This window comes from Callithrix jacchus, chromosome X (assembly GCF_049354715.1).
Source record: "Callithrix jacchus isolate 240 chromosome X, calJac240_pri, whole genome shotgun sequence".
Taxonomy (NCBI): domain Eukaryota; kingdom Metazoa; phylum Chordata; class Mammalia; order Primates; family Cebidae; genus Callithrix; species Callithrix jacchus.
The window spans coordinates 648,176-657,953 of NC_133524.1; positions in this window are offsets into that span (position 1 = coordinate 648,176).

Consider the following 9,778-nt stretch of genomic DNA (forward strand, 5'->3'; position numbering starts at 1 on the left):
AAAGGAAATGACTGAATATTAACACTATAAACTGAGATAATCTGCAGGCCCTAATTCTATAATATCTGATTATATAAAAGGAAATGGCTGAATATTAACACTATAAACTGAGATATTCTCCAGGCCCTAATTCTATAATATCTGATTATATAAAAGGAAATAACTGAGTAGTAACACTATAAACTGAGATAATCTCCAGGCCCTAATTCTATAATATCTGATTATATAAAAGGGAAAAACTGAATATTAACACTATAAACTGAGATAATCTCCAGGCCCTAATTCTATAATATCTGATTATATAGAAGGTAATAACTAAATATTAACACTAGGAACTGAGATATTCTCCAGGCCCTAATTCTATAATATGTGATTATATAAAAGGAAATGACTGAATATTAACACTATAAACTGACATAATCTGCAGGCCCTAATTCTATAATATCTGATTATATAAAAGGAAATGACTGAATATTAACACTATAAACTGACATAATCTCCAGGCCCTAACTGTGTCAAGATTCTGCTTAGCTCTCCTTCCTCGGTACCTATATGGGGTGTTACCCACACAGGAGAATTCCTTGAACCCGGGAGGCAGATGTTACAGTGAGCCGATATCAGAACACTGCATTCCAGCCTGGCCCACATACAAGATCCCATCTCAAAAAAAAAAAAATCAGCCATGCGTGGTGGTGCTCACCTGTCATCCCAACTGCTCTGAAGACTGAGGCAAGAGAATCTCTTGACCCCAGAAGGTACAGGTTGCAGTGAGCTGAGATTCCACCACTACGCTCCAGGCGGGGCAACACAGCAAGACTCTGAATCAATCAATCAATCAATCAATCAATCAATCAATAAAGTGAAAAGACAAGCATAGAAACGAAGAGACTATTTGTGCATTACACATCCCACAACAACAGTCTGATAATCCCCAGCACATTGGGAAGCCGAGACAGGTGGATTCCTTCGGTCCACGAGTTCAAGACCAGCCAGGACGACATAGCAGAACCCCATGTCTACCAGAAATACAAAAATTAGCCAGGTACGGTGGCACAAACCTTTAGTCCCAGCTCCCTGTGAGGCTGACATATTGAAACCCCGTCTCTACTAAAACAAAAAAATTAGCCGTGCATCTTAGGACACACCTGTAATCTCAGCACTTTGGGATACCAAGGTGGGCGGAGCACCTGAGGTCAGGAGTTCGAGACCAGCCTGATCAACATGGAGAAACCCCGTCTCTACTAAAACAAAAAGATTAGCCGGGCATCTTAGGACACACCTGTAATCTCAGCACTTTGGGATACCAAGGTGGGCGGAGCACCTGAGGTCAGGAGTTCGAGACCAGCCTGATCAACATGGACAAACCCCGTCTCTACTAAAACAAAAAAATTAGCCGGGCATCTTAGGACACAGCTGTCATCCCAGCACTTTGGGATACCAAGGTGGGCTGAGCACCTGAGGTCAGGAGTTCGAGACCAGCCTGATCAACATGGAGAAACCCCGTCTCTACTAAAAACACAAAAATTGGCCGGGCATCTTAGGACACACCTGTAATCTTAGCACTTTGGGATACCAAGGTGGGCGGAGCACCTGAGGTCAGGAGTTCGAGACCAGCCTGATCAACATGGACAAACCCCGTCTCTACTAAAACAAAAAAATTAGCCGGGCATCTTAGGACACAGCTGTCATCCCAGCACTTTGGGATACCAAGGTGGGCTGAGCACCTGAGGTCAGGAGTTCGAGACCAGCCTGATCAACATGGAGAAACCCCGTCTCTACTAAAAACACAAAAATTGGCCGGGCATCTTAGGACACACTTGTCATCTTAGCACTTTGGGATACCAAGGTGGGCGGAGCACCTGAGGTCAGGAGTTCGAGACCAGCCTGATCAACATGGAGAAACCCCGTCTCTACTAAGACAAGAAAATTGGCCGGTCATCTTAGGACACACCTGTAATCTTAGCACTTTGGGATACCAAGGTTGGCGGAGCATCTGAGGTCAGGAGTTCGAGACCAGCCTGGTCAACATGGAGAAACCCCGTCTCTACTAAAACAAAAAAATTAGCCGGGCATCTTAGAACACACCTGTAATCTTAGCACTTTGGGATACCAAGGTGGGCGGAGCACCTGAGGTCAGGAGTTCGAGACCAGCCTGATCAACATGGAGAAATCCCGTCTCTACTAAAAACACAAAAATTGGCCGGGCATCTTAGGACACACCTGTCATCTTAGCACTTTGGGATACCAAGGTGGGCGGAGCACCTGAGGTCACGAGTTCGAGACCAGCCTGATCAACATGGAGAAACCCCGTCTCTACTAAAACAAAAAAATTAGCCGGGCATCTTAGGACACACATGTAATCTTAGCACTTTGGGATACCAAGGTGGGCGGAGCACCTGAGGTCAGGAGTTCGAGACCAGCCTGATCAACATGGACAAACCCCGTCTCTACTAAAACAAAAAAATTAGCCGGGCATCTTAGGACACACCTGTAATCTTAGCACTTTGGGATACCAAGGTGGGAGGAGCATCTGAGGTCAGGAGTTCGAGACCAGCCTGATCAACATGGAGAAATCCGGTCTCTACTAAAACAAAAAAATTAGCCGGGCATCTTAGGACACACCTGTAATCTTAGCACTTTGGGATACCAAGGTGGGCAGAACACCTGAGGTCAGGAGTTCAAGACCAGCCTGATCAACATGGAGAAACCCCGTCTCTACTAAAACAAAAAAATTGGCCATGCATCTTAGGACACACCTGTAATCTTAGCACTTTGGGATACCAAGGTGGGCGGAACACCTGAGGTCACGAGTTCGAGACCAGCCTGATCAACATGGAGAAACCCCGTCTCTACTAAAAACACAAAAATTGGCCGGGCATCTTAGGACACACCTGTAATCCCAGCCTCTCAGGAGGCCAGGGAAAGAGAATCCCTTGAACCCATCGGGTGGAAGTGGCACTGAGCTGACACTGCACTAGAGCACTGGGCGACAAAGCTAGACTCCACCTCAAAAAAAGAAAAATACAAACAAAATAGCCAGGCATTGTAGCATGAGCTTCTAATCTCAGGTACTTGGCAGGTTCATGCAGGAGAATCTTTAGAACCCAGGAGGCAAAGGTCGCACCGAGCCAAGGTCGCACCACTCACTGCGCTTCGGCCTGGGTGACAGAACGAGACTGGGTCTCAAAAAAAAAAGAAAAAAAACCCCATTTAGAACAGAAGAAAATATCTGTGCTTTATATAACAGCCTGGTAACCACATGTATGATTTGCGTAACTCAACTAGAAAAATCACAAGATGGACAAATACTTGCACACGTCTTGCCAATCAATCAACCGTACCGACGGAACGCAGGCCCAGAAAGAGATGATCAATACCATCATCATTACGACCACCTCGACGGAGACGATGGCACGACCTTCGCACACTCTGGAAAGGCTGTGATTTAAGAAATGTAAAGTAACAGGTGTTTCCAGGTCGCAGAGAAATCACAGCCTTGAAACACTCTGTGTGGAACATAAAATGGTGCAGCCTATTTTTAACAAGGCAGGTGGATCATGAGGTCAGGAATTTGAAACCAGCATAGCCCAAACAGGGAAACTCCATCTCTATTAAAATATAAAAATTAGCTGGGTGTGGTGATGAGTGACTGCAGTCCCAGCTACTCAGGAGGCTGAGGCATGAAAATGACTTGAACCCAGGAGGTGGAGGCGACTGTGAGCAGAGATTGGGCCACTGAACTCCAGCCCGAGCAACACAGGGAAACTCCAACTCAAAAAAAAAAAACACCCCAAAAAATAGAAGGTCATCTCACAGATGGTCTAATAAATAATGGATCATTTCCTTGAATTTAGAAAAATCACATTAACTTTTCTAGCTTCAGGTCACGTAACTGGTATGATTCTAACAAGTTATCTAGACACAGCCTTAAAAACGTGAGGTGGTCACTGGGTGAATGGGCTGGGAGAACACACATAAGACCCCCAGGAACCCGTGTCCCCATGAGTGGGACTGCAGGCAGGTGTAGGAGACGGGATGGGAGAGGGCAGGAGGCAGGAGCAGGCAGGGTCCCGAGACCGTGGTTCTAAGGCCATTGACAAACTATTGGCAAAATTCAATCCAGAACTGAACAGGACGATTTGGGGACCGTAAATCAATATCTTGCCATGATCAAGTGACATCGCCAGTGCCGGTGGGATGGATGAGAGCTCCCCCAGGTGGGCTGCACTGAGGACGATGTGGCACCAGCCCAGGGGTTCCTACCAGGAATGCGGGGTGTCCGCCTGTTCGGGAGGAAAGGCTGGGGGGACCCAGCGTGGAGTCATCTCTGCTCTTTACATCTTTCCAGGCTGTTAAAACTGAGCCTCAGCTGCGCATAGTGGGTCAGGCCTGAGATCCCAGCACCCTGGGAGGCCAAGGTGGGCGGATCACCTGAGGTCAGGAGTTCGAGACCAGCCTGGCCAACATGGCAAAACCCGGTCTCTACTAAAAATACAAATAATTAGCCGGGCGTGATGGCAGATGCCTGTAATTCCACCTACTCGGGAGGCTGAGGCAGGAGAATCTCTTGAACCCGGTAGGCGGAGGCTGCAGGGGTCTCAAACTCCTGACCCGTAAACCCAAAATGCTGGGATGGCAGGCGTGAGCCTCCGAGCCTGGCCGTAAAATACATTTTATATGTTTACACTAACAAGGAATAATCTGAAAACAAAATTATAAAAATGCCACTTGGAATTGCTGGGCACTGTGACGCAGGCCTGTCATCCCAGCACTTTGGGAGGCCGAGGCGGGCGGATCACGAGGTCAAGAGATCGAGACCATCCTGGTCAACGTGGTGACACCCCCGTCTCTATTAAAAATACAAAAAATTAGCCGGGCACTGTGGCGGGTGACTGTAACCCCAGCTACTCGGAAGGCTGAGGCAGGAGAATCGCCTGAACCCAGGAGGCGGAGGCTGCCGTGAGCTGAGGTTGCCCCATTGCACTCCAGCCTGGGTGACAGAGTGAGACTCCATCTCCAAAAAAAAAAATTAAAAATAAAATAAAAATTAATAAATAAATGTAATCAAAGGGTAAAACTTAGAAGGGGGAAATGGAAAGACATTGCTTAATGAAATTAAAACCCAAATAAATGTAAAAACATGTCAGGTTCATGGATTTGAAGACCGTATTTGTTAATACAGAAACCAATCTACAGATTTAATGTTATTCCTACAGAAATTCCAAAGGCCTTGGGACAGAAATGGGAAAGCTGATCCTAATGTTTATATGAAATTTCAATGAACCATAGAAAGCCAAACCGATCCCGAAAAATAACTCCAAATCTAGAGGTTCGCGCACCCCAATTACAATTCTTTTTTTTTTTTTTTTGAAAAAGTTTTGCTCTTGTCACCCAGGCTGGAGTGCAATGGCTCGACCTCGGCTCACCGCAACCTCCGCCTCCTGGGATCAAGCAATTCTCCTGCCTCAGTCTCCCCAGTAGCTGGGATTACAGGCACACGGCACCGTGTCCAGCTAATTTTCGTATTTTTAGGAGAGACGGGATTTCACCAAGTTGACCAGGACGGTCTCGATCTCTTGACCTCGTGATCCACACACCTCGGCCTCCCAAAGTGCTGGGATGACAGGCCTGAGCCACTGCGCCCGGACCCCCAAATTCAATTCTTATTACAAAGCAATAGTAATCAAAACAGCCTGATACTGTCAGAAGCATAAAGAGAAAAATGAATTGGGAGTCCAGACATAAAATACCTCCATGCTCAACGGATTTTACACAAAATTCATAACCATTAAATTGGGGGGGGGGATGCTGTCCTCAAAAACTGACATAAAGCAACGTGCTATCCACATGGAGGGACGTGAAAGTGTAGCCTTACCTATTACCACATAGAAAAAAATTTACTTAAAAGGTGGTTTATTTCAAACACCTGAAAAAGGCAAAACTGAAAAATCTGTAAGAAAACACACAGTTTGCAGCTTCTCAGATCTCACACCGAAACCACAGAAGGAGAAATAAATCGACAGGTTTCCTCAAATTTCAAAACTTTTATGCCTTAGGAAACATAAGGAAAAAAAAGTTTAACGACAAGATTGTTGTAATAATAGAAACAAACAACTGTCTTCTATTTATACTCTCAACAGTCAACACAAAACACTTTTGCTAAGAGATGCGTGGGTTTCTCTCCCCGACACAGACCGAATCTTGGGCACCACGTGGGTGACACCCCGATGTGACACTAACTAGAGAAAATGTCACACCCCCCAGGCTGAGGGCTCAGTCCTAGGAATGCTGCTCCATGCCTCGTGTTGTTTGCAAATTCTACTGACAAACAGGAGGATAGTGAAAACAGAGGGACTTCATGCCAGATCTCAGATGAAGGGAACAGACAGGCTCCCGCCTTTAGAAAACTTCCACCTTTGGGGTGGGACGCGGGAGGTTTGAAAGGGGGACTTTGCAGAATGGCGTGCGGGGGACGGGGTGAGGAGGGGCAGGGTCCGTGGGACCCGCTCTGATGTTTTATACATTAGGTGGCCTTGCCAGGACCACCGGGGGCAGAGATAGGTTGTAAACTCACTGTCATTTCCTCCTGGGGGGAGACTTTGGAGATGTCTGGTTTATTTCAAGGATTCATCCCTGGAGCTTCTAAGTAAAAGTACAGTAAGAAAAATTTTTCGTGTAGAAAGTGTCCAGTGGGGACACAGTAAACCTTCTAATTTCATTCCGAAAGAGCTAAGTAGGAAGTGCAGAAAAAGGGAACCAGTTCAGGCAGTTCTCCTGCCTCAGTCTCCCCAGTAGCTGGGATTACAGGCACGCGCCACCCTGCCCAGCTAATTTTTGTATTTTTAGGAGAGATGGAATTTCACCAAGTTGACCAGGATGGTCTCGATCTCTTGACCTCGTGATCCACCCGCCTCGACCTCCCAAATGAACGGGCAGATGAAGAGAGGCACAGGGTGAGGGATGGGGAAAGGGGTGCAGGCCTCCCACGCCCTCCCCTATGTGCAGGCAGATTGGCGATCAGTGGCCACAGGGATAAGTTCAAGCATCAGCACCTGCGTCCTTCATAGAGATGGGAGGGGAGATGAAACTTCCAATCCTCCAATGACAAGGCTGGTTCCCTTGGCAGCCAGGCCCACTGAGGCAGTCCAGGCGCCCCCAGTCATCGGTCATGTCATTAGCGTACGAAGGACACGTCAACTCATACATTGCAAAGGCTCAGCTCTCTGTCTGTCTCAGGACAGCACAGCACAGACCACACATTAACCCTTACGTTACAATAAGCCACAAAATTTTGAAAGAAAAAAATCTGCACATTAGGTAATTCCTAAGTGTCTGTTATCCAAAATTTAGAAATAACTTTTACAACTGAACAGCAAACACAAGGAAATCTAAAAATTGAAAAAGGACTTTAATACACACTGCACCAAGAAGCACCTAAGAAGATGCATAATATTATGAGCCATAATTAAAACAATAAAGAGATACCCCGTAACTCACACTAGAATAGTTATAGTAAAAAAAAAAAGCGTTTTCAAAGACGTGCAGACACTTGAACCCTTAAACACGGCTTGTGACACTATGAAATGGTGCAGCCTCTGTGCAAAATAACTTGGTGCTTCTTCAGAAAGGTGTAAATAGATTCACCGTATGATTCAATTTCATTCCTAGGTACGTACCCCCAAAACCTGAACACAGGTGTTTAAAGAAAAACTTGGAGGCCCTTTAAATGCGGGAAGCTGTGAACTGCGAACTAGACTGAAGCAGAAATCCAGGAAGATCAGCTCCAAGATGGTCCTAAGTGACCCAGGACTGAATTGGGATATTTCCCCCCCAAAAATGGCCTTAAGACATTTTTCTCGAGAGAAAATTATAAAGATTATTCTCTGGCTCCAAGATTAAAAGAACTGTGTGTGTTTTATGCAACAGACGTGTAAGAACATTTGAATGAGTCCGTAAGTTCTGTAGAAAATGAGCCGGCAGTGTCGCTCTTGTCACCCAGGCTGGAGTGCGATGGCGCGATCTCAGCTCACCGCAGCCTCTCCCTCCTGGGTTCAGGCAATTCTCCTGCCTCAGTTTCCCCAGTAGCTGGGACTACAGGCACGCGCCACCACACCCAGCTAATTTTTTGTATTTTTAGTAGAGATGGGCGTTCACCTTGTTGACCAGGATGGTCTCGATCTCTTGACCTCGTGATCCACCCGCCTCGGCCTCCCAAAGTGCTGGGATGACAGGCCTGAGCCACCAGGCCCGGCCTGGAAATATTTTTATCTTAAATTTACATGTATGTTTTTACGTCCATTCATCCTTTGTAAAATGGAAGATTTAAGGAGATCAATTGACAGAGAAATGGTTTTTTAATTTTTTTTTTTGTTCTATTCTATTATAGTTGAAGCATTTTGCTGCACTTCTGAGCATGTGTCATTTACGTTCCCAGATTGTCAATTTTAGGAAAGACGCTCGGCCGAACGTCTCTGTAGCAGAATCTTGGATCGATGATAGTTTCCGTAAGATAAATTCTTAAAAATAAAACTGCCAGATCAAAACCAAAGCGGCGTCTCATTCTATTTCTTTATTTTATATTTTTTTGTTCCATTTTAATATATATATATATATATTTTTTGTTTTTTTCCCTTTTTTTTATTGCATTTTAGGTTTTGGGGTACATGTGCAGAGCATGCAAGACAGTTGCATAGGTGCACACATGGCAGTGTGATTTGCTTCCTTTCTCCCCTTCACCCACATCTGGCATTTCTCCCACTGTCCCTCCCGTTTTCCCCCCAACAGACCCCAGTGTTTAGTGCTCCCCTCTCTGTGTCCATGTGTTCTCATTCTTCATCACCCGCCTATGAGTGAGAATATGCGGCTTTTCATTTTCTGTTCTTGTGTCAGTTTGCCGAGGATGATGTTGTCCAGATTCATCCATGTCCCTACAAACGACACGAACTCATCCTTTTTCACGGATGCATAGTATTCTATGGTGTATATGTGCCACATTTTCCCAATCCAGTCTATCATCGATGGGCATTTGGGTTGATTTCTAAATAACCAGCCTGTCGATGGGCTCTCATTGTATTTCTATTTAACCAGCCTCTTATTCCATTTCTAAATAGTCACAAAGGTAAAAAGGTATCTACCTCCCTCACCCTTCGCCCACGAGGCATTTCCATCTGGACAAAGGACACACTCAGAACCCAAACTCATTCCTCTGAGGCTCCCCTGAGACAAATACACACCTGACTGCTTCCTCTGCCCTCTCGTTTAGGTGAAAATGCAAATTCCCCTGAGCCAAACGCAATTGTGCATTCCGTGGAAAGCCGATGAAGCATTTTTTTTAAAAAATGCAATTTTTTGCCTGTTATGTGCTTGCTGCCTGGAAGCATCTGCATTTCTTGCTTCCACTGGTTCTGTGTGACCAGAACAAAGGAGGGTACATCTTAGACGTACAGATTTTTTGGGGACACCTGAGACACCAATGCACACGTCTAAGTGGAGCTCTGAATTGACTAAGACGTGTGTAAGGTATTTTGGGAACACGAATGCATCATCACCACGGTGGTCCAGTCCACCCCAGGGCTCAGTGCAGACACGTGCCGTCCACGTCTGCAGCCTGGGAGCAACGGGCGAAACCACGGAACGTCCATGAAGACTGGGCCACACCATCCACGATTTAGGAGGACACTCCGTGGGGTTTGAAGAAAGAGGAAATCACCCAATGACGAATTTCTCAGAAAGCGTCCACAGGGTGAGGAGATGCCGGAGTGTGTTTTGAATTCTCAGA